We start from the raw sequence: 27,368 nt of genomic DNA, 5'->3' as shown, positions 1-27,368 counted from the left end.
ATGGTAGAATCTTCGTGCGCGCCGGGCGCGCGACGCGCGAGCCTCTTGTGCCGGAGATCGAGTCGCCGATCGATGCGGAATTGATAGTGTTGCAGCACGAATTGCGGCACGGCCGGGCAATTTTAGCCAATTGCGACGAACGCGCACGAGCGGATCGCTCGTCGATCGCGGAATAACGACGCGTGCGACTCGCGCAATACGCGCGTACGACATCGGGGAGAAATGCCGTCTTTCCGACCAGACGGCGTCAGCGAACGGGGGAATTGAAGGGTCTTTCGCACTTACACCCGCAACAAATGATTTATCTAAGCAAAATTTGAGAATGTTGTATCGCGAGTAATTAGTTAACAATTAGGTTGAACAATCCGGCACAACTGGCTACAGGAAACTTCCTTTATTAACGCGTGTGTTAATAAAGGAAGCTTCCTGTAGCCAAATTTGTCTAAGTTAAATAAATGAGATACCTACGTCATGTTTCTTTGAATCTAATAAAATTTTATTTGCCAGATTTGAAGAAATAAATATGAATTGCCCTAGAGATTCCAGTCGCAATCCAATGAACTTTTTACTTCTACTAAAACATTTACTAGATTTGAGGAAATAAATATCAATTCCCCTAGGGATTTCAGTCCCAATCAAATAAAATTTTGACCGAGGTAAAGAAGTCATTTCTTTGAAATTAAATAAAAGTCTAGCAAGTTTAGAATTCAATGAACACTTGATTCAAAGAAACTCTTTCCCCGGGCGTAGGGAGACTTAATTGAAACTGTTACGAGTAGTAATTTTCTTAGTCGCCGGTAATTAAATAACAGACAAATTTATTCGACCACAACTGGCTACAGATTTAAGTCGAACAACTTATCGCGAAGACTAATCACCTCAGCCGGGATCCTTTCGCAAGTTTTTTTAATTAAATTTATAACCGGTGGTCGAATAATACTATTGTCTGAAATTATTGCAGTGGATCAAGGTATTCTTTCCTTCTTCGCGAACGGAAGTGCCGAAACCCTGTGTTATGGAAAACCGGGTGATCAGCCCGCAGACTTCTATACACTACTAGTGTCAGTGTCAGTGACACGCCAATGCACACACACACACACATGCACGCTTACTTTATTTACCTAACAAGACATGGCGGAACTCTTGCCTCACTTTTCAGAAGGTAGCAGTCGAGTAGTATATAGAAGTCCGTGGTTCAGCCGCTCTTCGGGAGCTTATCGGTCGCGAGACGTGACGTATTCGGTTGACTTGGCGACGTTAATAGTGCAACGACGAACTTAAGAGAGGAAAAAAAATCGAGAGTCGTAGGCCGCGTGCATGACCAGCGCAACGGAGTAGATATGTGAAACTTTTAAATACGACGCGATAAAGACGCGCGTTCGCGACGATAATGAAGTTACGCCGATGCCTTTTTCATTATTCGTAACGAACAACTTATTGCGAAGACTAAGCGTAACGGATCTTTTTATTATATTTTTTTTAACATTATCTTCGTCTTTAGTCTTTGCTCTTTCGGAAGTAGAAGAGAGAGGAGAGAGAGAGAGAGAGAGAGAGAGAGATATATGGAGCGACATACGGCGAAGATATAGCTTGTTTTCAGCGGAAATTTTTTATCTGCCAGCTCCTCGCACGTTCAGCCGAGAACGGCGAAATCGCGATTCCTCGCCGTTGTTTCATATTGATTTCTCTTTCCGCCGTCGCGGGTTGGAGAGTTATCGCCACAAACATGTGGCATTCTCAAACGTGCTCGTGTGAAATTGTTCTCTCTTGACGTCGGGCTTATCTAATTCGAGCTTAAGCCACTTCGTACATGCTTGTTTGTTCAGATAATTGTTACTTTTTAAGAATCACGAGCACGCGAGCGACGAGTGTTTAAAAAAGTCGCATTTTTCGTGCCCCGCCGCCGTCTCAGTTTTCAGTAGCGTCAAAGTGCAAAAATGCATAGTCGGCGGAACGAGATGTTTTCTCCCTGTGGCCATCACCACGTGGCTACGTCATTTCCATAACATAATTACTGTCGCCGTATCGTTCCCGGGAGCGTCGACGAGAGCCCACCACCACGGTCGGCGCACGTAACATGCGATATTCATCATACGCCACCGTACAGCGATACCGTTTCGCGGTGGAAATAAAATGCAGGACTTCCCACACGACGGTGCGAGTGCGTTGCGCAATCCGCGCGTGGGCGCGTGAGGGGGGCGAGGGGGCGCGGTGTCCCCTTTGCCTTTACCTCGAGGGCACGCGCTCCTCGCGCAAGAGGATCAGGGGCGGAGGAGAAAGGGAGGAACTGCGTTCCGCGCTAAGCGTGAGAAAAGCGCGTCGAGTGTCGGCCGGACTCGTGCGCGCGTGCAACTTTGACTCTGCCCGCCACCAGCCATTTGTATTTCCGCGAGAGTGTACCTTGACGCCACGCACCCGTGCGCGCGCGCGGATTGCGTTACGAAACGATTTATTATCGCGTTGTCCCCGCCAAGGTCGTCGGCGGCGGCGACGACGAGCGCACCTCGCGCGGAACAGCGACAGGTGAGATCGCGATGGTGGCGGGCGCTCGGCTCTGCAGCTGTTCCGCAGAGAAGCCGGGAGGGACTAGGATGGTGCCCTCGGGATCGCATCAGGCTGGAGCCTTTACTAGGTCGAGGTCACAATTGAAAGCGCAGGGCATTCAGAGCCAGAATGGCTCGGGTTCACAATGCGCGAAATAGCCGAGTTCGTGTCTAATGGGTCTATTCTGCAAGATTTTCGCTCCACTGTGCTCTTTAGCGTCTTAGCGCTTTCTTCCTATCGCTCTGCGCTCGTTCTCTCTTGTTCTACGGTTCTACGTAGCTTGTGGGGAGATAAAGAGTTACGGAACTTTTGCAAAATAAACCATTCGAGACGACTCCTCTTCCGAACGCCGTCCAATCTGAAGATTGCGCTTTTAATACGCAACTGATAGGCGTCTACATAAGACAAGACACCCCGTGTGATCTCGATTAATTTCGTTTTATATGTCCTATTCTCACGTTTCGATCTCGGTCGGTTCTCGATCACTATCAATTCGATCCCGATAGACATTTCTCTCGCTATAAAGAATTCGATTAGTTTTATTAACCTGCTAGGAAAGGATCTCTTTGCCGAACGGAGGTCAACAAAGAGCCTTCCCGTGATTCTTTTTTCTGGTGCTGCGTCGACCGCGTTTATGAAAAGTCGGTCACCACGTGCGCAAACCGGAAGAGAAAGAGCGAGAGAGAGAAAAGAGAATAGCCTGCGATACGTATGAGGATGCATTAAGAAGCTCGGGTGGGTACTTTAGAGCCTTACGTTTGGCCTCGAGTTTCGTCACCCGGTGTAGGGCATCGATCGCACCGTCGCCCGCTGGCTGCCCGGGAGAGAGAGAAAGAGAGAGAGGGAGAGGGGGGCGGGGGCGGTGGTTCGGCGCCGGGGTGTCGTCCGGGTAGAGTGGGGCAAGTGCACTCCGGCACACTGCAAGCGGACCCCATATGCAATTGGCTGGAAAGTGCATCGCTGGAGGGGATGCTGGAAGAGAGGCAGAAGGAGAGAGAAAGAGAATAAGGACGGCGGAGCAGGGCGGTGAGACAGAGGGGCGGAAGGGTCACGGGAGGGGAGGGGCGGGTGCACATACGAAGTAGACATATAGGTCAATGTCGGGACACTCCTGGTGCACTGTTTAGCACGAGTCACCTACTGACCTACTTGCTTCCTCCTTTTGCGTACCCTGACCAGCGTACGTGCCGTCCCGGCTTCCCGGCCGCGGGCGTCGCCGTGCACTCCCGCAGCTGCACTCTCCGGTGTCTACCGTCCGGTCCGGTCCGGCCGGCGGACGAACCGTCTTCGCGCGAACCTCCATCGTTTCAACGGCACGCTCGCTGAAAGCGATGACCCGCGCCGATAGCGCGGCCGCGGTACGCGTCGTACACGGAGACCATTTTTCTTCTCCAAATTTACCCCGAGAATCGTGCAATCGTGGGACAACGTCGCATTTCGAAGACCTTTATGAGAAGACTAATCTCAGAAATGCTGTTTATTAACCAACAGACGAATGGCCTTAATTCACAAACAGCCTACCTTGACAACGCATATTTACCTATACTTAATGAAATTAAAAATGCACCCTACTAATTTTTGTTTCTGACTCACAATCTGTATCTCCACAATTTTTTGACCATTATTATTTTTAACCGTGTTGACCGTAACGTCACTCTCGTCAATAATATTTAAATTGTGCCTAGGGTATGTATGCGTGTGGAACAATATAACACACGTACTAATTGCTGTCACACAACAGTCTGTCGTTCGCTGATGTCGTGTACAGACGTGGCCTGTCACGTCGTACTTTATTGTTCTATCTAAGATCTAATGACGGACTCTCACAACCACGGACTACCGATGGTGAGCGCAAAATAACCGCAATACAATTTACTCAACTTGACCAACTAATTGTTCCTGTCATCATATAATACAGATGCGTTGTCAATACCATTCGAAGTATCCGATGATTGCATACACGTGTCCAAAGAATCGAAGAGAATTCGGGTACCTGAACTTCAACACGAATCTCCGTAACGCTGACCACACCGTTACAGCGGAGAAATAAAGAATCCCCACATCCGTAACACACATCAATGATGCGGTATATATCGGAATTTTTAATAATAGAGTAGCGCACTAACAATTATTTTCTATCGTCATTGAAAAGGGTTACCTTCAGTAGCCGAAACGTTCGACGTCATATTAAACTTATCGATATTTATTTTGAAAAACAATTCAACATGCGTGTCTTGTCTCTTTCCATCTCTTTATAAACACAATATCGATTCTCGCATTGTCGTCATATGCTCGTAACACCTTTGTCATAATCATCAATTCATCTCAAAGGAGCTTATCAATTAATATACCTTTATGAGAGTTCTAGGAAATTTTACCATACATTTTACTATTATAAGTATAGTATTTCTTCGGAATGCGATGTTGTCCCACGATTACATGACTTTCAGGGTAAATTTGAAGAGAAAATTCTCTCCAGGTAGAAATTACAGCCGGCATTCGTGTCATCGTAGCCGATTAATTATGTTCCGCGGTACGGATTATGTACCAGTATGATGCGATTAATATCAGTGCGATCAGTATCGCTTGCAATATTAATTCTCCAATTTATGCATATTCCAGCGTCGTGTACAGGCGCGTATGAATCCTCCACCATCGCGGAGATGTATTCGCTAAAATTATCGCTCGGATGAAGCACAAGCGGTACTTCGCTCCGTTAAAAAAGAACCGCGTCGAGAATCGCGAGGCGTCGCGGAACGCTTTGTAATTCACAACGCGGTAACCTCCGCGTTCTATTTATGGCCGCTGCCTTCCGAGATGCAACGCGTGCCGCACGGGGCGCACGTAGGTGCATTTCGTCATCCGGAGCGGAAAAAATTTCAGCGATGCGGGACGCATAAAGGAAGAGCGTGTCGCGCCCCTCAAAATCCCGATCGGACGGGCGACCTATATTTCTTCGCGTTTCCATCCAACAGGTCCTCTTCAGCATCACTGGTCCGATCCACCTACCCCCCCCTTCTCTGTGTCTCTCTCTATCTTTTCACGATTTACATCTCGCCCCCGCAAAATGTGTGTCCGCGTCGCTAAACGTCGGTCTGTATATGTTAACACATTTTTATAGCGGATGTACGCGACCGGATGGTACGATAGTAGCAGTAACATTAATAAAACAAATATTTCCCGCTGTTTAAAAAAAAATCGAGGGGTAAACCGCGGACCAAATGTACGCCAATGCCTACTAATGCCCAGTGGACATTACACCCAGAGAAAAAATTTCCGGATCCAATGCTATTACACTTGTATCATAAAATAGGATATCGATATAACGTCAATCACATTTATTATACAGAAAGGAGCACTTTGATCTTAGATGAAAAATTGTAAAATCTTGAATAAAACGACAGTATGTATCGTCCTTTGTCGAATATTCGCGGTGCCAACTTCGTGCGTTGTAAGATGGAGGGGAAATTTATTCTAAACGGAAGAACAACGACAAGTTACTCTTGTCTCAATATAGTAAGTCAATCTTTTTTAATTCGATAGAAGAGAATAAGAATGATTTTATTTTGATATTATTTTATTTTTATACTAAACGAGGTTGTGAGAAATATAAATGCGTCAAGAATATTTGTTGTCTCGGTAACAGAAATTCTTTCTGAGGGCGTGCTTTGTCTTATTATCGTATTTTATCTTGTTTCATCTTCTTTATCTGTTTAAATTCTTTATAATGCCCCAAGCAAGGCCAATCACACCCAGTAATGTCCGAAATCTGTACACGACAGTGCCCTCAGCGGTTTACCCCTCGGAAAAACTCTAATAGCGAATTCGATTGTTTGCACTGGTGCACACTGAGTGCACGCTAAAGCTTGTTTACAGTCAGTATTCTTATACTTAACTTTGTCTTAAATACATGTTCAAAGAGTTTTTAGCCAAAAAATGATCCGTATAAATTCTATACAGATCATTTTACAGGTTAAAAACTATTTCGAGAGATATTCAAGACGATCCTTAAATATAAGAATTGCCTGTAAACAAGCCTTAGTACGCACTCACTGCGCACTAGTGCAAGCAACCGAATTCGCGATAAGAAATCAGATAACCGTGAATGTGTAGCGGCTCGTGTCGAATAATTAGAAAGAAGTGTCGCTTACGAAACAATAGAAATCGTTTGTCTCTGCGTGCGAGTCGTTGCGCGAGAACCGATTGAAATCTAATTTCGAAGACGTTCAGCGAACGGCGATAAGCGGGTCTCGAGGCGAGGCTGCGTCGCAACAAGAAAATAGAGCGGAAGCGATAGATCGTGGGACGTGGAGTGTCCCAGAATCACCGGGCATCCTTCATTCAATTAAGAACGACCGTTCGGCGGTTCCTCGGGGAACTCGGTAACTTCTCGTCGCGATAAAACACGCCGGTGGTTTCGGTCGCGCGAACCCTAAGGAGCCCGTGCACCAAGGCGATCGATGCGCGGCCCCAGGTGCAGCGGCTCCTCGCTCGCCGGACACGCCGATTGTCGATTTAATCGGGTACGCGCCGTGTAAACGCTCGCTTCACTTATTGCCCCGAGGTATCGCGCGTTTCACGCCTGCCCGCTAATTGGAAGGGGCGCCCGGGGCGAATCGAAGGTAAAAACCGATCGCTCGCGACGTAACGACAGCGGCACCCGTTGCTTGGCGGTAAAACAACCCGTATACTTAACAGGCGGCGAACTTTGCGGGGAGGCCGCTCGGTCGAGAGGAAGGAGATCGGTCGCATCTCGTTTACGCGAGCCGCGGTTTTACGGAGGTCCGTTTACCGATCGCGCGCGGCGGGAATGTCAAGGCCGGCCTGCGCCAGTGCAATGCAATTTTCAGCTGAAATGCATGCCTCTGGCGTGGGCGGTGGGAGGGGGCTGGCGGCTTTTTCATCCGGGAGAGGCGAAAAGGAAATCGCGCGCGCGCGCGTACCCGAAATTGGGTCAAGTGCGGATAAGCGTGACGCAAGGAGCAGGGCAAGGACCATCCTTCGGATTTGCCGAGGACAGCTATGCCGCTGTTGGAAAATAACGCACGATCCGTACGATGGATTTTACAGACGTGAATCTTTAATCCAATATTTTTAGCGGGTGTGAATTTTAATATCGCCAGTGGATAATTAATTGACAGACAATTTTCGACCCTGGCGTCGATTTATTGTCAAGAATTACAGGGCGCTACGTTTTGACCATACGATTTGTGGTTCTTTTCAAGCGACAAATGTACAATTGCGTACTCTTAACAATAAATTGACGCCGGTTGCGTCGAAAATTGCCTGTCGATCAATATTTTTAGCTCTACGTCATATCGTTCGTGTCGAGAGTAAAGCTGGAGAATTATATAAGGGGAGTTAATCATAAAAGTAAACGTACCGAGACGTCGTCGGCGCGAAAAAGAAATCACCCCTAGATTCCTCTTTTGATTTCCCTAGTTTTATGTGCGCCGCACTATGTAATTATAATAGCGATACGTGTACTTTGAATTACGCTCGTAAACGTGCAGTACGCTCTCGCCTATCGCAAGCTTCGTTACTAACATTTGTTTTCTTTGGCTTCGTTTCAGGTGAGTACCACACACGATATCTGTAGCGGTTATCATGAACGACTACTTCTCTTGGTTTGTGCCCGACAGCTCAGGTAAGCAGCTGCTTTTAAGGTGATTTACATGCTTTCGTGATACCTCTAGGACTTAATCGCACCATCGCCAGCAACGTGCAACGCGATTAACCGCGGACTTAATAAAGATTTACTTGTGCTTCGCGAGAGAGGAAAAAAAATGCGCGCACTCCGCTTCTTTATAAGCCTCTCATATCAAGGTACTTTACAGCGCCTACTTTTGCCACATATAAATCCTGCATATCGCTACGTATCTTCGTTCTCATTCTCGCGCAAAAGTCCCTTGCTTCGGGATGACGTTTTTTTAATTTGGAGAAAGAGAAGACGGTAGGATCAAGATATTGAATAATAAATAATATTGAATAATAAATAATATTTTTTGCAATAAATTGTCTGTATTATTAAAAATGTCAGGTATGGTCAAGAGAACACTGACGTAATAAATAATAGATTCTACATAATGAAACTAAGAGAGATAAAGAAGGTAGACTCAAGTTCAGTAATTTTTATTCGATGCACGCTTTGTAAACGACGGATTATTTCCGTTGGGAGAAACGCGGATGCCGAATGGTATAAAGTTTTTTTTTCTTCGTGATTACGCATGCAATTCCGCGCGCTCCGAGTGCTTTACCGAACGACCCGCCATCCTCCTGAACTCGGTCAAGGTTCACTTCGTGGCCCGTCGGGAAACTATCCGGGGAAGATGAAGAGGAGGAGAGAGAGAGAGCGCGCGCGTTGTCTCTCTCGTCCGGAAGATCCGCGATAGCCACGCTTTATTGAACGGCGCTTAAGAGAAAAATGGTGTCCCGGGAGTCTATAAAGCATCTCGGGCGAGGATTCCGACGAGTGCTGTCGGACCTCGTTATTGTCATTGTTGTCCGGAGAGTTTTTCCAGGGTAAATTGATTCTGCGTTAAGGATAGCGTTACATCCACCGGGGACTATCCATGTCCCTTCTGCGGCGTACGCTTAAAGCCAGCAAAGTGAAGTGAGGTACCATATTATTGTGTATCACGTAACACTGGGAGGCACATTATTTTGCATACTACATTATTAGGCAACATATAAAAAACGGCTAATGCGGGTCTAAGGCAAGATGTGGGTGGCCTATACTTGTAATTTATTAAAATGTGAATTAAAATGTGAAAAATACGAGGAATAATTTACAATACGAGAAAGGGGGATGTTGGATGCTAAATGTAGCATTTAAAATATAATTACAAAGCGTTTATCGATTTGAATATGTGAATTTGCGGACGATAACTCCACCCGTAAGGAAGCTGCGTTATGTCCGGAGAGAAACCGGCGCGCAGGACAAATGTGGAAAAAGAAACGGTATATGAATTTACATTTTAATACATTACAAGTATAGGCTACCTACATCCTGCCGTAGACCCGCATTAGCCGTTTTCTATATATTGTTTAGTTTTATTGAGGGCCCTACTTTATCTCTAATACCATATTATCTTGTACACTCTTAAGCTTGTACCGCGAAAAATTGGAGGTACACGTTGAAATAAAAAGTACACGTAATTATGAGGTACATAAAAATCTACCAGAATAGGAGGGAAGATAGTACCTCGAAATTGGGAATCTTATTTTGGGGACACAGAAACATGTCTTGCTGGTGAATGCCCACAATATAGACATAAAACGGAAGATTGGTCCACATTATGTAATTTGCGAATGCACGGAGTGCATTCGCAATTTAATTCTTGGCGCTGGCCACGAAAAATGTCTCGAATATCTGTGTTACAAAACGCGTGCATAATGTATGCAATATGCACTTCGTGTCTTTGACCAACGCGATCACGCAAGTGTGGCACGACGCTTTAAAGCCTGATCTACAATGTGCTTTGTGCATCTAGAAACATTCTATTTTATAACGTAAATAATTATTTGACGCCGGTATATGATTAATCAATGCAAAAAAATTGCTGAACGACGCCAACTGGCAAATTCTAATTGAAGAAATTTATTGCGAAAAATATTACCTCAGCCAGGATTTGAACCTGGACTTCCCTACACTCTAGGCGGGCGTCTCACCAATTCGACCACTGAGGCATCTATAGTTACGTATTGATAATAAGAACCCGAGGCTTTTTATCATTATTAGTATTTCAGGTATCATTTATGATTTATTCTCCCCGATAAAAGTGCCGTTTCTCTAAGCGCGATTCGATCACCTTGGACCGCCGCGTGCAATAAGCCCGGGCGTCTACAGCGTCAGCAATTGCGCATTTTTCCCCGGCTGTCGCTCCCCAAAAAGAAAGGTTTGAGCAAATAGAGCGACGGCCTTTATCTCGGTCCCCATTACACCGTCGTTTGCAGTTCGATTAAACCTCGCACAATGTTTTATAACAGCGCGGCAACGCGCGCAAGCCGCGAAAAACGCACGTGCTTGCGCAGATAAACGCGCCACTATTTTTAGCCTAAAAATCGCAAAGTGCGTCGCATCTCGCGATAATGAACAACGCACTCTCCGTGCTCGTACGCGCGGCCATATGTTTGCGCAATTAAATGCGGGTCACTCATCTGGATCGCGATAAAATCGATATTTCCAATGGCCTTTCAGCGCGTCGCCCGAATTTACCGGCCCGCGGGATTATTTTCGGTTCGCTTTTCATTATTTAGAGTGCGCGCCCGCGAACGCTGCGGCACATAAAAATGTTAACGAACGGGGACGCGTCCGCCTTTTCGAAATGTCGCACGCTACTGGCCCGTCGCAATCAAGCTCAACCCCGTCGCAGTGACCGTAAACCGATACAAAAGCCAGCCGGACCCGATAAACGAAAAGAGTGGACGCGCCGTGGTGGTCCACGTGCGCGGCGATATTCTCGTATCGCATAAAAGAGGCGCCCCGACGGGGCGAAATAAACACGTTCCGGGTCGGCTGCGAGGAGAAGCGATTCGGGTGAACGTACTATTTATACATCGCTTACAAAGACGACACCGCGCGCACCTTTTCGCCGCGTCCCCAGCACAGTTGAGGAATCTCAGGATCCTCAACAGAATCCGCCGTCGCAATGCAGTGGTCACGTACGGCGTCCTTGACTGCTCTTTCCTCCTCCTTTTCCTCTCCCCCCACCCTCTCTCTCTCTCTCGCTCGCTCGCGCTCTCGTTATCTCTCGCTCTTCCCCCTCGTGTCCGCCTCTCCTCTCCACACCTACACCCGATTGATCATCCGTCCTGCCGCCTCTCGGATGGGCATTATTTATAGCGTGGCAGCTACATGCGTCGCGCGTGGTCGCGTTAACGCGATCGGTGTTGTGCGCGGATTCTCGAGACCGCTCGTACACGAGACGGCTGTTTCTGACGGCCGGAACCGTGCGTCTGATAAACGCATAGGCGTCTCCTCGGCGAGATTGATCGGCGTCGGCTCGGGTGACGCGCGAATTCCCGCCCGAATTAACGACGCGCGGTAACGCAACAATCGTATATCACTCATTTTTGTAATCACGGCCGCTTGTGCCCGGGCGCCCGGGCGCCCGACCGAGTGCCGGCCGTGGGGATCCGCGCTGCTACGGGACCCATTGAATATCCCTTTCGGCGTTGCGTTCCCGCTCCGCGAATTCCGTTCTCGTTTTCTCTCTTTTTCTCGCTCCGAGTCGCTCATTAGGATTCAGGCAACGATTAGCCCCGTCTCCCCTCCCCCTAAAAAAAAATCGCGAGCTTTCACAACGGACGAACAATGACGCGGCTGATTGGCGAACCGCTTTAGAATTAGAGGCCGAATTTTGCATTGTACACGGGCGAGACCAGACGAAACAGCTGCTTCGTCCGCGTTTGTCTCTCTCTCTCTTTCTCTCTCTCCCCGTCTCCTTCGCCCAGGCTCACCTTGTTCTCCTCCCCGCCCCCCACCCCCCGCCCCCATCCATTCTCTTTCTTCCTTCGACGGTCGTCGTCATCGTCGTCATCGTCGTCGTCGTCGTCGTCGTCGTCGTCATCGTCGTCGTCATCGCCGCCCCGTAACGTAACGTTTCGGCAGTTTCGGGATTCCGGTCGGCCGCGCGCTGCTTTTGTGCCGGGGCCCGGCATACGGCGAACGGACGGGACGCGGTATACATAAATGCAGGAAGTCTAAATCTGCGGGCTAAAAAGTGGAGCGGCCCGCCGATCTCGGCTCTCGGAGGCATCTGCGGCGGCGGTTTATCGCGTGATATTGCGAGGCGCGCGCGCGACTTCTTCGCCGAGAATTCGCACGAGCTTCGTCCGTGCGGAGCGCCGCGAAATTATAATATTCTCCCCCGTGCCTGGAGCGAGCCTCGCTCGACAATTTTTCTCGAGATCGAAACGCGAGAGCGAGAGAGAGAGAGAGAGAGCCTTTCCGGAGCGCGAGTTTCCGGACGACTCGATCGCGGCAGTGCATCGAGGCCGCGGGGACTCGTTTGTGCATTTCGAAGGGAGACGCTGCCACTCAATACGTATCGCGATGCACAAGCTATCGGAAGGGACACGCGAACGTGGCCCGGGGGGGTGGGTAGGGACTCGATGATCCAGACCGACCTGACATTTAATACCCGCGCGATATTCATCGTGCGACGATCGGAAGAGCCGCGCGCGCTGTCATTTGAATATCGATCCGAATCCCGGAGTGCACAGGGAGAAGGCGAGCTGCAACGCCGGGATGCATTCAGAGGCGCGCGCGTTTTGTGCGCCCGGGACCCGTTCTGCCCGCCTGTGCGGAATTCCCGGATTTCGCTTTTGTTCGCGCCGGTTTCTCAGCCGATCTCGCTCTCTCTAGGGTCCGCATAGTAGAATTGACGGGGAGGCGACGGCGGCGGCGACGACGGCGACGACGACGACGACGACAACGGCGACGCCCCGCGAAAACCAGTTCCGGCGAAGAATGTAAACGGAATATCGGCGAGTCCAGTTAACCTTTCTCGTCCTACTGCTGCTACGCTCGCAAAAAACCGGCGGCCAGCGTGCATTTTATCGCAGCGTGCAGTTCACGATCCCCGGGCATCAATCGGCCTGCGCGGTGCTACCGAAAATCACGCGCGCCGCACCGAGATTATAATGCAGCATACATGTGCATAGGATACTGGAGCCGGGGAGGGAATATTAAGCTTTCGATTCACATAGTAATGGATTCACACGCCCACAGAAAAAATTTGCGGATCCAATGCTATTAAGTACACTTGAATGTATCATAAAATAGGATCGATATAGCGCCAATCATATATTATTACAGAGAAGGGAATATTTTAATCTTAAATGAAAAAATTCGAAAATCTAGAATCGTCTTTTGTCGAATATCGTAGTGCCAGCTTCGTGCGTTGGAAGGCGGAGGGAAAATTTATTCTAAACGGAAGAACAACGACAAGTTACTCTTGTCACAATATAGTAGGTCAATCTTTTTTAATTCGATAGAGAATAAGAATTATTAATTTTATTTTGATATTGACATTTGATATTTTTATACTAAACGAGGCTGCGAGAAATATAAATGCGTCAAGAATATTTCCTGTCTCGGCAACAGAAATCCTTTCTGAGGGTGCACAGTAATTTAATTGGCTACCTCCACCTGTGCCAGGTCCTAAATGGCGTTTACGTTTGTAATTGAGTTATCCTCCTATATAAAAAAACGGAGTGTTAAGTCGACAGTCGAAAGTCTCGAAGTATTGTTGTCGCTTTTCCGAGATGCTGATTGGCTGTCTCGCTTGTGCGATACGGCATGCTTCGTGTTACTTGCAGCTATCAAACCATGCGAATTTTTAAGCCCGTATCAGACTACGGATTGGGATTAGATTGAAATTTAACCAATCACAGTAAAGTTTACTAATCTTAAGTTCAGTAACTTTTACTCAGATTGGTCAAATTTCAATCTAATCCCAATCTCAATCCGTAGTCTGATACGGGCCTTAGACAGAGCAAATGGCGCGCGCGAAGCGCGCGCTTGTGTTGTCCAGTGTCTTAAAAAGGACCGAGTGAAAATTTAGTTAATATTAAGCTTGTTGCGTTTGCACATACGTATGTGTATTTATTGATTGTTCACCTGTCTACATTTCATGTCTATCGTCTCATCTAATTGCTATCTGGTGAAATTTACCTTCAATATTTACCGACTTGACGCATTTGTGTCATACAATTAAATTGCTGAAGCAATTATAAGTGCAATGCGTGTCGCACGCGGCGATCCGCAAGAGATGCGAAATTCGTACATTTTCTACGGTTCTCGATCCGCTTCGAATTGTCGCTCGCAATCGATTCGAGGCGCTCACGGGAGCGCCCTGGCGTTTCGAAGAGGCGGAATTTCACGGAGCGCGGTAGCGGAGCACAATGCCGAAATGAAAATGACAACGGTACACCGGAGATCAATCTGACCTTCGCCGCGTGAGCGTTAACATTTCTCCTCGCGATAACGAGCCGCGCGTAACGCCGCGTATCGCAGATAAGGGGACCGCGCGCCGCGCCGCGGAGAGAGATGGCGACCCAGAATTTCGTAAAAACAAGGTCGACGCACGCGGAACAACAACCGCCGGTGTATACACGCGTTAAATATAATCACCCGCGCGCGTCGCTCTGCCTTTATAAAGCCATACGACGACGACCGGGCGTCCGATGTTCTTGGCGAACACGTAATAAACTTTAAAGCTGGAAAGACGGAGTCTCGCATGCACCGGAGAGTGCAGGGGCCCACAAGCGGCGAGTAGGTGGCTAACCTTGACGACCACTCGCAAGCGAGCCACACGGACGCGGGCGTACACAAACAAACGTGCCGATGGCGCGGTGGTGATGGCGACGGCGGCGGCGGCGGCGGCTGAATGCCGGGGTGTGCGTTTCCTCGCGTGATGGCCGTGTAGTAGATGTGTCGTGGTGTGGTTGGTCGGCGGGTTCGCCGGCATATGGGCCAAAGGCACACTGGTCTGCCATCGACGATGCAAAAACCGGAGGAACTTCCTCAACCCTCCGCGGCCCGGCGTGCCTTCGGAGTATCATAACATGCACTTGCCTCGTCGTATTAATACGACTGTCACGCGGACGCCTTTGCGGAGCGTATCTCGGGGGATCGGCGGCGAATATTGTTATCTGATTCGCGGAGAAATTGTTTGCTCGGTCAGAGTCTCTATCTCTACTAGTATTCTTCACCTTGTTTATTGTATTAGCGCGCTCGTTAACTTTCGCACACTCTTCTCTCCTACATTTCTTATGTGCATTATTTTCCGTAATATTGTCCGTGCGCTTCGGGGGACTTGCCGAGCGTTAAATAAATGATTCTAACTATTCTCTCCCTTTCCGACGACAATCGGCAATACGGTAAACGTAATAGCGAAAGTTGGCGTAGATCCACGAGCCGGGGGTCCACGTTTTGTCTCGGATACTCGTTTAGACGGTCTCGGCGCGCTTTTAAGTTTTCTCGACGCTGAGAATTTTTTATTCGCGAAATTCCCACGGTTGCGTGCTCCCTTAAGCACGTCTCGAGTACGAGGTTTCTCGGAGGGCCTCGCGGGTTATCTCGATTTCCTGCGTATCGCGCCGGTTCGCCGAACTATTTTTTATGCAAATAACGTAGATAACTCGTCATCGGCCGGCGCGCGCGGCACTCGCGAATACAGGTTTCCGTCGGGCGCGTCGTGCATGCGGCTTCGGAGCTTCCTCTAAAAAACGGGCTCTCGCCCGCGAGGACAGCGGGCGTGCCTAGGATGTTGCCATGGCGAACCTATCGACGGCATCGAAACAGGTGCGGCGCAGGTTGCCCGCCGCAACGCGGTCCACATCTGCGTGCTTCTTCCCCTTTTTCGAGAGAGCGCGAAAATATTCTAACGTAAGGCAGAAATAACACCGCGAGTGGAGCCGAGAGCTCCTTATCAACCAACGTTCGCCGGGCTTTCGTAAACAACCGGACATATCGGAGTTGCAAAGAAAAACGGCGGATTATTACATAAACACGACTGAGGAAGGAGAGAAAAAAACGCGCGCCGAGCGTACACGTTTTCTCTAGTCATTGTCGGGAAACCAGTCGCTTTTGTACGGATGCAAAATTCTTGCTACTAAGTTCAGAGGATTTTAAAGAAACATGAACGATCCGAAGAAGATAGGCGGAATTTGCATGTTAAAGGATATTTGCTATTTGCTCCTTGCTCGCGGAGGCACATAAGAGAATGCTTGAGCGCGGGCGTTGTCTTTTTTTTTCTCTCTCTCTCTCTCCAAGAATTATTTATGCTCGGTGTCTGGACGCCGGTATGAATGGCCGTATTTCCGAAGCAGGCATGATACATTATTATAGAGAAGAAATGGTTATTTATAAAATTTTCCTTCGCAGCCCGTGGGCGTACGTGGAGAAAGAATCGCGGGGGAGGGGGAGGAGTGAGTTACGCGCTCGGCCACGGTTTATTTCTGTAGCGAAAATTAGTCCGAGTTGGATGGAACGGCACGTTTATCCTAGATTATTCCGAGGCCGCGTAGAACATGTTCGACATCTCGCGCGAGCCCGCATCTCGAATAATTCCGCTAATGGAACAGCGCGTTTCGCAACTCGCCGGCGCGGCGCAATGATCTTGAAAAGTCTTTTTTTTTTCTCTCTCTTTTCGTCCGCGAACGTAATCAACAGCGTCACGTCCCGCCGTGTGCGCAAATGGTACCCGTATGCGTGTACGCACGCACGCACGCACGCGTGCGCTCGTCGCTAATGACGAGTCAAGTTGGAAACGCGCGGAAAAACTTAGGCGGTTAGACTTAAGAATTTCCACCAATCGGAATCTTCAGCGTTGCTCAAGTTTCAAAATGACGGCTTACGTTCTCCACCGTCATCGGTCGCTTTCCTCAAGTCTCGAGTTTTACCGCTCAAGTTTATCCGTGTGCTCGGGCCATTAGCTGTAAACGCACGAAAAAAACTCAAGACTTAAGTATATCGACCAATCGGACTTTTCAGCGTTGCTTTAGTCTCAAAATAACCGTTTACGTTCTCGACTGTCATCGATCGGTCACTTCCCTTAGGGCTCGAGTTTGTGTTGGCGTGTTCGGGCCTTTACCGCGCGACCAGATTAAAGCTCGGCGCGATCGTTTCGGGCCGATGTGGCTCGCCGATCGGAGGCGGTAATCCCCCGGAGGGAGAGAGTCCATCGCGTTCGCGATGCTCGCCCGCATCGACCCGAATCTCATTACGCGGATCTCTCCTCGGCTATTTTCATCGATCGCCCGACTATTCGGCAACGACGTCTAAAATAACGCCGCATCCGCGTCCCAAAACTATGTTGCCCCCGCGACGCGCGGGGGACCCGCGTCCCCGATAAAATAGCGCGCGTACAGCGGCCGATCTCGCCAAAATTATTTCGCGGACCCGCGCCCGCACGCGCGACGCCCTAATCGCCGCACGCTCACGTTCACCAGGCCGTCTACCGCCGCCCGAGCGTCGCGGCAGCGGGGCGAGGCGGGGGACGGAGGACGAACGGGGTGGAAGGGAGCGAAAAACATCTCACCGACTCCGATCGAACGTTCCCTCACACGCACGCGTGTGCCCCCCGTGCCGCGAGTACGCGCGTACACACGCTTGCGCGTTCGCCCGCGATCTACCCGCGCGTCTCCCCGCGCGCCCTCTCCGTCGAGTTCCCTATTACCCGCACGCTCGCTCCGATGGCGCAAATTTCGGTCACACCTGGTAGAATCCCCATGCGAGAGAGAGAGAGGAGAAGGAGGAGTGGAAAGGTGGAGGGCGGGGAGGGGGAGGGGGAGGAGGCCCTCTCGCGCACGCTCGACATTGCACACAGCGCGCCGTGCAAGGCTCCCGTCCGCCTGTCCTCCCCCTCGCCGTTTGCCACCACCACCACCGCTCTTCCTCCACTCCGGACCCCCGACCGAGCGACTCGGTGTGGGACGGGCTGAGCCGGGAGAGGGAAAGCGCGGTCGACTCTCCCGTTTCGGCCGTGCACTAGAACTTGACTCCTAAGCTTCGCAGTGGCGGCACCAAGCTCTATCGGTGGCTTCTTTCCGCTCGCTTCGTTCGTCCGTCCCTCTCTCCCTCTCGCGCATCGTCGAGTGGTCTCTCTCTCTCTCTCTCTCTTTCTATCTCCTTCTCGCTGTCTCTCTTCCCCCTCCCCCGTCTCCTCCCGTCTCTCGTTCGCCAACGGGTTCTCTTTCATCCCTCTCCATCCTCCGGCGCGGCACACGAGACTCACTCGGCGAGGTTGTGTGTCCATCATCGTCGACGCCGCCACCGCCACCACCGCCGCCACCACCGCCGCCGCCGTCGTCGTCGACGTCGACGTCGTCGTCGTCGCGGTGCACGTTTTCATCGATTCGCGACGGCCGACGAGTTGACGGCGAACGAATGACTTGGCTCGTAAAACCGTCGCGAATTCTCGGTAGAAATAAGAGATAGAAAGGGGAACTTGTGTCGAGTCTCGCGCTGGATCCCGTCGCGGCGACTGTGGCTTTTTATTTTCATTCTCTTCCCTCTTTACTCCATCGCGATCGTCAGCTGGGATCTCCGTGCACGAGTCACGTTCAATAAGTCGTTCGCGATAATAACCACCGTGGGTCTCGCGTCTAAATGAGTCGCGTGCATATACACGCGGCAGTGAAAGGAACCCGACGGTTTCGTCTTTCGATGCTCGGCCAAATTGCCTTGCGGTTACCGAAGAGAATGGAAATATCCGCCTCTCGCGGGGAATTGTACGCTCCTCGCGTGACTCCGCGCAGCACGGGGGGCCCCGCTGTAAGGAAAAACGTACGTGCGCGCCTCCTCCAAAATTTGCGAGAGCCCGGCAACATTCCGTCGTCGAAAATTGGCAATATCCCCTAAACCGTAGAGTCGCGAATGAAACGGGGCCTCCTCTCCCGCGGTCCCCGCCCCCTCTCGAGATTTCGTGTTAGATCGCGATCGCCACCGATCCGTGCGCGGCTTCCGCGATATCGAGAGCCCGCGAGATGCCCTCGCATTATAATTATCGATAAAGAATCCCGCAGCTGCCGAGGCCGAGCGTTCGTTCGTTCGCGTTCTCTCTCTCGTTCCCCTCTCCCCCCCCCTCCCGCCCTCCCATCCCTCTCTCGTAGCGCGCAACAAAAGTGCAAGTGGAAGAAGCGGAGCGTTAGCCGCCGGGCGGGACTTTGTTGCACTCCTTCTCCCCTGACCCCTCTCTCGGTCGCCCCCCTCCCCGCCACCGCTAGCTCGCTCGTTCGCCGACTCCTCCTCGCGTCCTCTCGCGGTCCTCTCGCCCCTCTACTCTCCCGGCCACTCTCCGCCCGTCCCAGTCTCCCCCTCTCGTCCCGAGACTGCACGCTCACATGCAACGAGAGCCAGACCGGCCGGCTGGCACTCAGTCGCCTTTAGCGCCGTGCATCTCCGAGTTAGTCAGTCAGTCAGTCAGTCATTGAGTCAGTCAGTCGGTGAATCGGGTCGCTCGGGTACGCGCGAAAGGTATCACCGTCCTCTCTTTCTCTTTTGCTCTCTCTTTCTCTCTCTCTCTTTCTTCTTTTCTCCGCGACGTACACCGTATGTAACTACACTTTACTCTCACCTCTCTCTTTCCTCTCGTTCCTACCTTTCTCCTCCGTTTACCCGTTCCTTCGCCGTGCCTCTTTCTTCGCGCCCTCCCCCCCCCGTTCCCTCTTTTCACTCGGGGCCACCGCTTCGCGCCGCTGACCGGGTCGCGCGCGTTCGATGCGTCACGGATTCTCTTCTCCCTCGTTCTCTCCTCCGAGAGTGCATCGTCCAGTGTGCCGCGCGACGTTTACTTTCCGCGTTCTCGCGCGCGGCGCGACGGCGAGAGCGGGCGAGGAAGGAAGGTATGCGCGCGGCCGTTCCCGGTAGGATCGACGATCGGTTTCGCGTCGGAGCCCCTCAGGTGCCTCCGCCTCGGAATCGCGGGGCAAAGTGAATGCGTGTTGTGTGTATGAAAAAAAAGCACATTGGTGAGAAACCGCTGCTGCCGCCGCCGCCGCCACTGCTCGGAAACCTGCGGCACGGGCGCGCATTTATGTTCGCCCGCGCTCCCGAAATTCGAGAAGACCGCTCGCGCTCTCTTTCTCTCTCTCTCTCTCTTTCTCTCGGTGCAGCGAACGCGATTTGTTATTGCTCCACGCGCGAGCGTGCCGGACGAAGCGAGACGTGGCGAGGCGAGGCGTGCGGAGCGGATGTGCACGGCTCGAAACTCGCGCGGACTCCGCGCTAGCTTCGCGCGCTGCCAAATCTCGCGCTGGCCACGAACCCGCTCGGACGCTGCACGTTTCGTGTTGCTTATTTTCGTCGCTGACGACGTCGGCGTCGAATGCACGAGCGTGCCGGCAAGGCGAAGGCTTCGTTAAGTTGGTTAACCCTTCTGTCCGCTGCACGCCAGAGAGGAAGAGAGAGAGAGAGAGAGAGAGAGTCTCGCGCGGTGTGACACGGCAAGTGGATTCTCGATACTAAACTTGGCAGTGCCTCTTTTGCGGAATACACCGTTCGCTTCCGTACGTTATAATTTCGTTCCACGGTCAATGTTTCCGAGTTCCCGAGGCAACGGCGTAAATCACATTACCTTTGCTCGGCTCCGTCATTGTTAGTGGAGGACAGTCCCCTATTATGAGATAGTCTCCTAATACGAGACAGCGGGTTTCCGACGTCCAATTCCGCGACTCGTTTTTCCCAACGACTTCACGCGCGACCGAACAACTTTACAGCGGACGGGTCTCACTTGCGAGGGCAACAAATTCATGGCGGGAGCAACGGATGACGCCGACTAATTTGCCAGAGACCCCGCGATCTCCCGTAATACGAGACTCCGCTTTGGTTATTACAGTTTTATAATTCGGGATCTTGCGAGCGTCATTTTAAAAAAGAAATTACAATTTTCGCGTCGCGCCGAGTTTTACTTCACCCCCCCCCCCACATTTCTCGTCGCAATTTATTTTTCACGGTTGCTTTTCTTAGCTTGGCCAGAATCGGGAAAACGCTCGGTCAATTAGCGAAAAGATCCCCCCAAGTTTGATTAAAGGGCTCGAAGAACTCGCGATTAGTTGCCGCGGGCGAGGAGGAAAACCGCTGAGGGCATTGTGGTGCACAGATTTGAGGCATTTTTTTGGGCATTAATTTGGGCAGTAGGCTTTGCTTGGCTATTATAAAGATAAAATAAGATAATAAAATTAAGTAATGCCCACCGGGCATTAGTGGGCATTGGTGTACAAGATTTCGGTCAGCGGTTTCCCCCTCGGCCGCGGGTAACTTATCCCTCGAAATATCGGTAAACGATTGAAATCCGCAAGGTAGACCGTAGACGAGCAAAGTCACAGTACGGACGAGACCCTGACGACAAGCCAGAGAAAAAGAAACCATTCACACTTATTTTCACTAATTCAGATTTATTCAAGGAGGAGCCTGCGGAGGATAGTCGCTATTTTCATCCCGCTCGCTCGTAGATCAAGCTCGACCCTCCCTCCTCTCCTCTCCTCCCCCCCCCCCCTCGTCCCGCGACTCTCTCGGACCCGCGTAAATCCCGCGACTCGGCCCGGAGCGCAAGTTAATCCGCGTTTAAAGGCTTTGCCGCCGCTCGCGTCCGACGTGTACGATTATCGGAGCACGAGGCGTCGTCGTCGGCGATCGATAAGCGCGCGCGGGCGAGTCGCCACAGTGTGCCAATGGGTTTCCCCCGCGCCGCCGCTGCACCGGCCGTCGGCGCGTTCTGTTTACGCGCCGCGCTGATTGCGGCAGCCGGGGGAGCGAGAGTGCATCCCCGGCCGTCCTTCGGGAGTGTTTTCGCGACCTTCGCGAGTAATCGCGCGAGAGCTGCATTTCGACGGGCGGCAGCGGCGGCGGCGGCGGAGACGGTGGCGGTGGTGGTGCTGGCGGCGGCGGCGGCGGCGGCGGCGGCGGTGACCGCCCTCGGTGGCGTTGCGAGAGATCGATAAACGGCGGCTCCAGCCTACGGTGGCCTTGCCTGGGTCGACGGGCCGCGCGCGAAACGCGCGGCTTAACGCGAGAGACGGTGAACCCTTTCTCCTCTCTCTCTCTCTCGCTCTCTCTTTCTCTTTCCGTCTTTGTCCGATCACGGCACGGCCATCGCGAGCACGCGGAAGTAATCTCGAAATAATCCCGCGACTAAATTTAACGGCGACTCGATCGGCCGATGGCCACCGAAATATAGGCGGCGACCCGCGGAGGATAAGAATGCGAACGATATCGGTCTGTTACTTGTCTGTTGGCCTGCGTCCACGGTGCTGGAACGTGGTCCAAGTTCTAGTTCTGAAAAAATGTGTAGCCGACCGACCTGCAGCTCTTATAGAATAGCTGCAAGTCGATCGGCTACACATTTCTCGGAACTAGAACTTGGACCGCGTTCTAGCATCGTGGAACACAGGCCTCGAGGTCACCGCAGCTCCTGGCGTCGTGGGTTACCGCGCGAATTTTGAAAGAGATTTTCAGAAAAGGGGTAGGGAGTACCGCGGGCACGCCGCGCCGCTGGAACGATCGTCGCAGCCGCGTCGGGGCGCGTTCGGGATCTTGCCATTAGCCGCGCGTTTATTTCGCCGTGTGCTAAGAAGCGGCCGCAGCCGTCAGCCAGAAACGCCGAGTCGTCACGTCGCGCTTTTGAACGCGCCTCGATGATCCGAGCGAGTGTCGTCACATGCTATACTTGAACCCGTGCGGAGTAACGACAGGCGCAATGACTTCTCTCTAGCGTATCGCGCGCGGCTGAATGCACACGTGCTCCGCGGGATTTTACACTCCCGTCCTTCGGCACTTCGTTCCTCGCGCATTAAACTCGACTCCGATCGGCGCATTAAGTCCAACTCCGCGTCGCGTCTTCGTGTTCTCCCCAGCGAGGCAGCAGAGACGGTCGAAATTTATTTTCCAAAATAACAGAAAGCACAAGATTCTCGTACAATTTTCCGCCGCGAGGCAACCAAATATTGGCTACTGAAGTCTTACAGTTAAAGTTAAGTGGAACTCGTTATCAGCGAATAAGAAAATCGCCTACACCCAGAAAAAAGATTTAGTTAGGTTAAACAAAGTGAGATACGTTGAAGTCACATTTCTTTGAACTTGTACTAATTGCGAGACAATTGCTAAATTTGAAGAAGTATATACGGATTCTAGTAGAAATTCCAGTCTTAAATACGATTTTGGTTAATCATTTCTTTGAAATTAAATCGAAGTTTAATACGACTAAAATTAAAACAAACTTTTCTGGGTGTAGACCAGAGGCCTCTGTATACTACCAGACTGCTACCATCGAGCACTGAAAAGTGAGGCAAGAGTTCCGCCATGTATTGTTATGCGTACTACTTTATTTACCTAACAAGACATGGCGGAACTCTTGCCTCACAGTTGAGCTCGAAAGCAGCAGTCTGGTAACGTATATAAAAGGTCCGTGGCGTAGACAAAGCGGAAAGGTCGTGGAACAATACGAAGGCAGATACGGGTTGGATTGTGATTTATTATTATACTTTCGTATCGTTTAACAATAAGTGCACATCAGAACGTTGGATCGAGGCGAGCGTTAAACGTTGCAAAGAATACGCGATAGATACATTCCATGCAACTCGGTGGTTTACCATTGCGCTTTTTGAACGAACTTGGTGAATGTCGGATGCGCGTGTATGTGTGTCTGGTGTGTGTGTGTGTTTGCGCGTGCGTGCGTGCTGTAATACTCGAGTCGACTTGAATAACGACAGCCGTAGCTCGCGGACTTCTCGCCGCGCGCCGTCTTCCACGGTATACATGTCGCAATTGTTGAAAATTCAATAAGCTGTCCCCGCAGACAGCACGCGGGTTCGCATTGTGGAAAATCAATGCCTCGGAGATGACATTCAGCGCCGCGTACACGCACGAAACCGAGCCGCCGCGCGAATCGCGGACGCGTGTCATCGTCGCCTTCTGCAAAAGCTCGCCCCCTCCTCCTCTCCCTCTCCCGTTTTCACGTGGCGTCGGCGTGTGACCCTAAATGTCACGACATTTATGCGCTCGTAATAGGGTACGATATTGCTCGTCGGCATCCGCGGGTATAACTTGCGTTCTTGCACGTAACTGAGAACTGGCAATTTCGTTCTCGGAGGATAAACTTGGGTGCAAACCCGCCGTTCTCCGCTGCGTCACGAAAGTCCGGCTCGGGTCTAATTGATAACGGCCGCCCCTCGTGTCTCTCCCCCCCCCTCCCCTCGAAGGAAGAAAAAACCGCGACAATGTCCCTTCCATGTGTCAATGTCCTTTCCACGCGTCACGTGAAAACGGGGCGGCGCTTTTGCGCGGCTCGAAGTAGCCCAGGATTCGTGTGCGTGCGCGCGCGTCGCGAACTCAATTACAATCAGCGTAGAGATACCGGGCTCCTTTTATCACGGGAACCGACTTATTCTCACGCTTTGGAAACAGATTTGTTATAGAAATTCAATGCGGGGTAACTTCGAGGAGCTGTTACGGTACAGCGGGGCAAGGTAATCTCCGATTTACGTGACGCTACATTCGTTTTGACGTAGGAACATTTCTCGAAGCAGGGTTTCACACAGTTGTGATATACAATATATTTCGCGGTAACAGAAATTTTTCCACGGCTCGCGCTAAACCGGCAACTCCATCGAGCAGCCAAATCTGCATCCCATTGGCGGCGCATGAAAGAGATCGCGTCTATCGCGTGTCATGCATAAAATATACTCTTCTCTTTTCTCTCTCTCTCTCTCTCTCTCTCTCTCTCTCTCTCTCTCTCTCTCTCTCTTTCTCTCTCTCTCTCTCTCTCTCTCTCACACCACGGCGTATTTTTGCCGTTGACCTGTGCAGGACACCAGAATTAACGCGGCCGATCGATCGTTTCGCAGGACGATATACCGCACGCGCTCGCCTTTTCTCGCGCGTTTTATAATAACATTATCGATCATCTCCGCCTTTTAATTACGTCAGCCTATCACTGGCTTCGGGAATATATCGCCTCTATTGATAATGCACACAATACGTCACTCCCGGCTCATGACGCGAAAAGGCGTATCGACTCGGCTCTATTTTATTGTGTTGCTTGACGCCCGAGCGAAGAAATATAATCGCACATGCACAGAGAGGATTGGCTCCTCGTGCCCTCGACATTTTCACACACTTGCCCGCTCGCGCGTGAGCTTTTCACGATCCTTTCCTATTCCGTTCCCGGTCACTTTTTCCAAATTACGCAAGATTGCAAAGCGTACAGGGCCTCTTTTATCCGCGAGCTTGAATCTCCGGTGCTCATTTCGAATCGACGAATCTCATCTTGCATCTACAACGCACTCGAGTCACTCCGCGTTTCAGATCCTCAAAGCCTAATCTACAATGTGCCCTTTGCGTCTAGAAACATTCTATTTTGTAGTCAATAAAACGTTTAAAAAATTTGTGCAAGCGGATAAATTGTACATACATTATACACTGTACAATTATACACTGTCGACAATTTTTTTAAGCATTCCGATTTTATGTAAGATAGAATGTTTCCAGATGCAGAGAGCGCAGTGCAGATTAGGCTTTAGGATTCCTTAGTGGAAACTAATTTTCAGCGGCGTACACGCCAGAAGAATTGTATCGCGAGGCTTGATTTCACCTCGCTCGAGCCACGACACGATTCGGATCGCGCGATTCCCGCCTACGGAATCCGTATAGCACCCGGTACATATCGATCTGTCTTCCCGCTATAGCGCGGCCCGGGCGCAGTCTTGGCGTTAACCTTGAACTTCAACCTCGACATTAGCGATCGGTCACGAGAGTCGCGCTCGCCGTATCGCGATCCACCCACGATCGACACGGATGATCGATCCCCGCTGTACAATTGAGAACAATCGAGCGACGGTAGAACGCGGAACAAACGAGTCCAGGAGAGTGGGGGGAGGGGATCCGGTTTAGACGATTAATCAGTCGGATCGAAGACTCGGAGCGGGTCCGGTTGAGAAATTGGAAGCTCCATTAAATTCGAATGGCCCGCGTCAAATTGACGATCCGATCGCCGCGGCGGTTTCCACGTTTCAAAATGTCCGAATTCGAGTCGGGTCGTGTAACGAGGTCGTTAAACACGCGTCAGCTGAGACTCGACGAAAACGAGAAGCTCCCGCGATTAAAGGGTTGCCACCGAGGCTTCCACGTAGCGCTCCAACTCTGTCCCGCGATATTGATCCGTCTATTAACCCGCTACGGAGAGGCACTCCCGCGGCCAATTGACATGCCCGGCAACCTTGTCGCACATGGACAAGTGCAACGACAACGGCTCTAAGCACGCGCGCATGCACACGCACACGCACGTGGCCCCGTGCATGTGCATTTCGTGTAATTGCTTGGTGCATTACGCAAGTCGAGCGGTCTATCGCGTCTCTCTTTCTCTGTCTCTCTCTCTCTCACTCTTTCTGTCTCCCGAGAGACACGTTAGTCGGCGTCGATCGCGAGACAAGGCAATCGCATTTCCTGCGTGCGCGTGTGGTCAAGGTCGCGGATCGTGTGCGTGCGAATTGCGGCCGATCGCCGCGCGATGGAGGATCGCCGGCGGGTTATTTCGAGATCGCGGCGAGGCGCGAAGAGAAACTGCATAAAAGCCGGTGATAAATATTTTTAGAGACTCTCGTCGTGTCGGAGGGAAGAGGCCGGCGTTTTCATAGCGCTCTCTCTCTCTCTCTCTCTCTCTTTCTTTTTATAATCTTGTAACGCGACCTCGATAACATCATTTGATTATTTAATATCGCGCTTCTCTCGCGTCTCGCGTACGCACGTCGCGTAATTTCATGTTAATTATCCCCGGGGCGTTTCGCTCCGCGCGGTCAGAGTTTCACGGTCAGACAACGATCGAGCGCATATTTCAGAAATACCGTTCGCCCACAAACGCGCGCGAACGGGCGCGACGTCGCGCAAACGTTGTCGAGGTCCTCGACTTTCGCGCACATACATCTTCGCCGTCCGTGTCCCTCTTTTCTTCGCCCCCCCCCCCCTTTGTTTTACAATCGCGAGAGGAAAGCGAAATAAATTATCGAAAAAAGCGAGATTTATGCCGGAGCCCGAATCCTCTCTCTCTCTCTCTCTCTCGAACGAAAGCGACAGCGGGGCGCTTCTACGGGGGTAAAAACGCCGCGCGCTTTTTGCGGGACTCTTCGACGCGGGCGCTTTTTCCTCGCGAGCGCGTCGAAGGCCGGCGGCCGGGAGTGTACACGAGTCAGCACATTCGTCTTCGCGCTACTCCGCGAGATACCCTCCCGCGAGGGGAGGCCTCTCGTGGGAGGGACCGCCACCCGCGAATCCCTGGCGGGCGGTTTCTCGACCGGCGGCGACCTCGAGGCGCGGGGCCAAG

The 27,368-nt window shown here is 51.2% G+C and overlaps 1 protein-coding gene across 4 annotated transcripts in view; it reads left to right on the top strand.

Annotated features, from left to right (window-relative positions):
* Positions 1-27,368, top strand: part of LOC105560995 (retinoic acid receptor RXR) — a 92,725-nt gene that overhangs the window by 13,419 nt on the left and 51,938 nt on the right. For 3 of the 4 annotated variants that reach the window (XM_012010597.1, XM_012010598.1, XM_012010596.1), the window contains exon 1: positions 19,415-19,531. The exons of the other annotated variant lie outside the window; for it this stretch is intronic. The gene's annotated coding sequence lies outside the window, so the exon portion shown is untranslated. Of the gene's footprint in view, positions 1-19,414; positions 19,532-27,368 lie in introns of those variants that run through there. 4 annotated transcript variants of the gene reach the window in all.

This window comes from Vollenhovia emeryi, unplaced genomic scaffold, assembly GCF_000949405.1.
Source record: "Vollenhovia emeryi isolate VEMERY1.0 unplaced genomic scaffold, V.emery_V1.0 DF939215.1, whole genome shotgun sequence".
NCBI lineage: Eukaryota > Metazoa > Arthropoda > Insecta > Hymenoptera > Formicidae > Vollenhovia > Vollenhovia emeryi.
The sequence above is the reverse complement of the archived record's forward strand: the minus strand, read 5'-3'. Positions and strand labels throughout refer to the sequence as shown.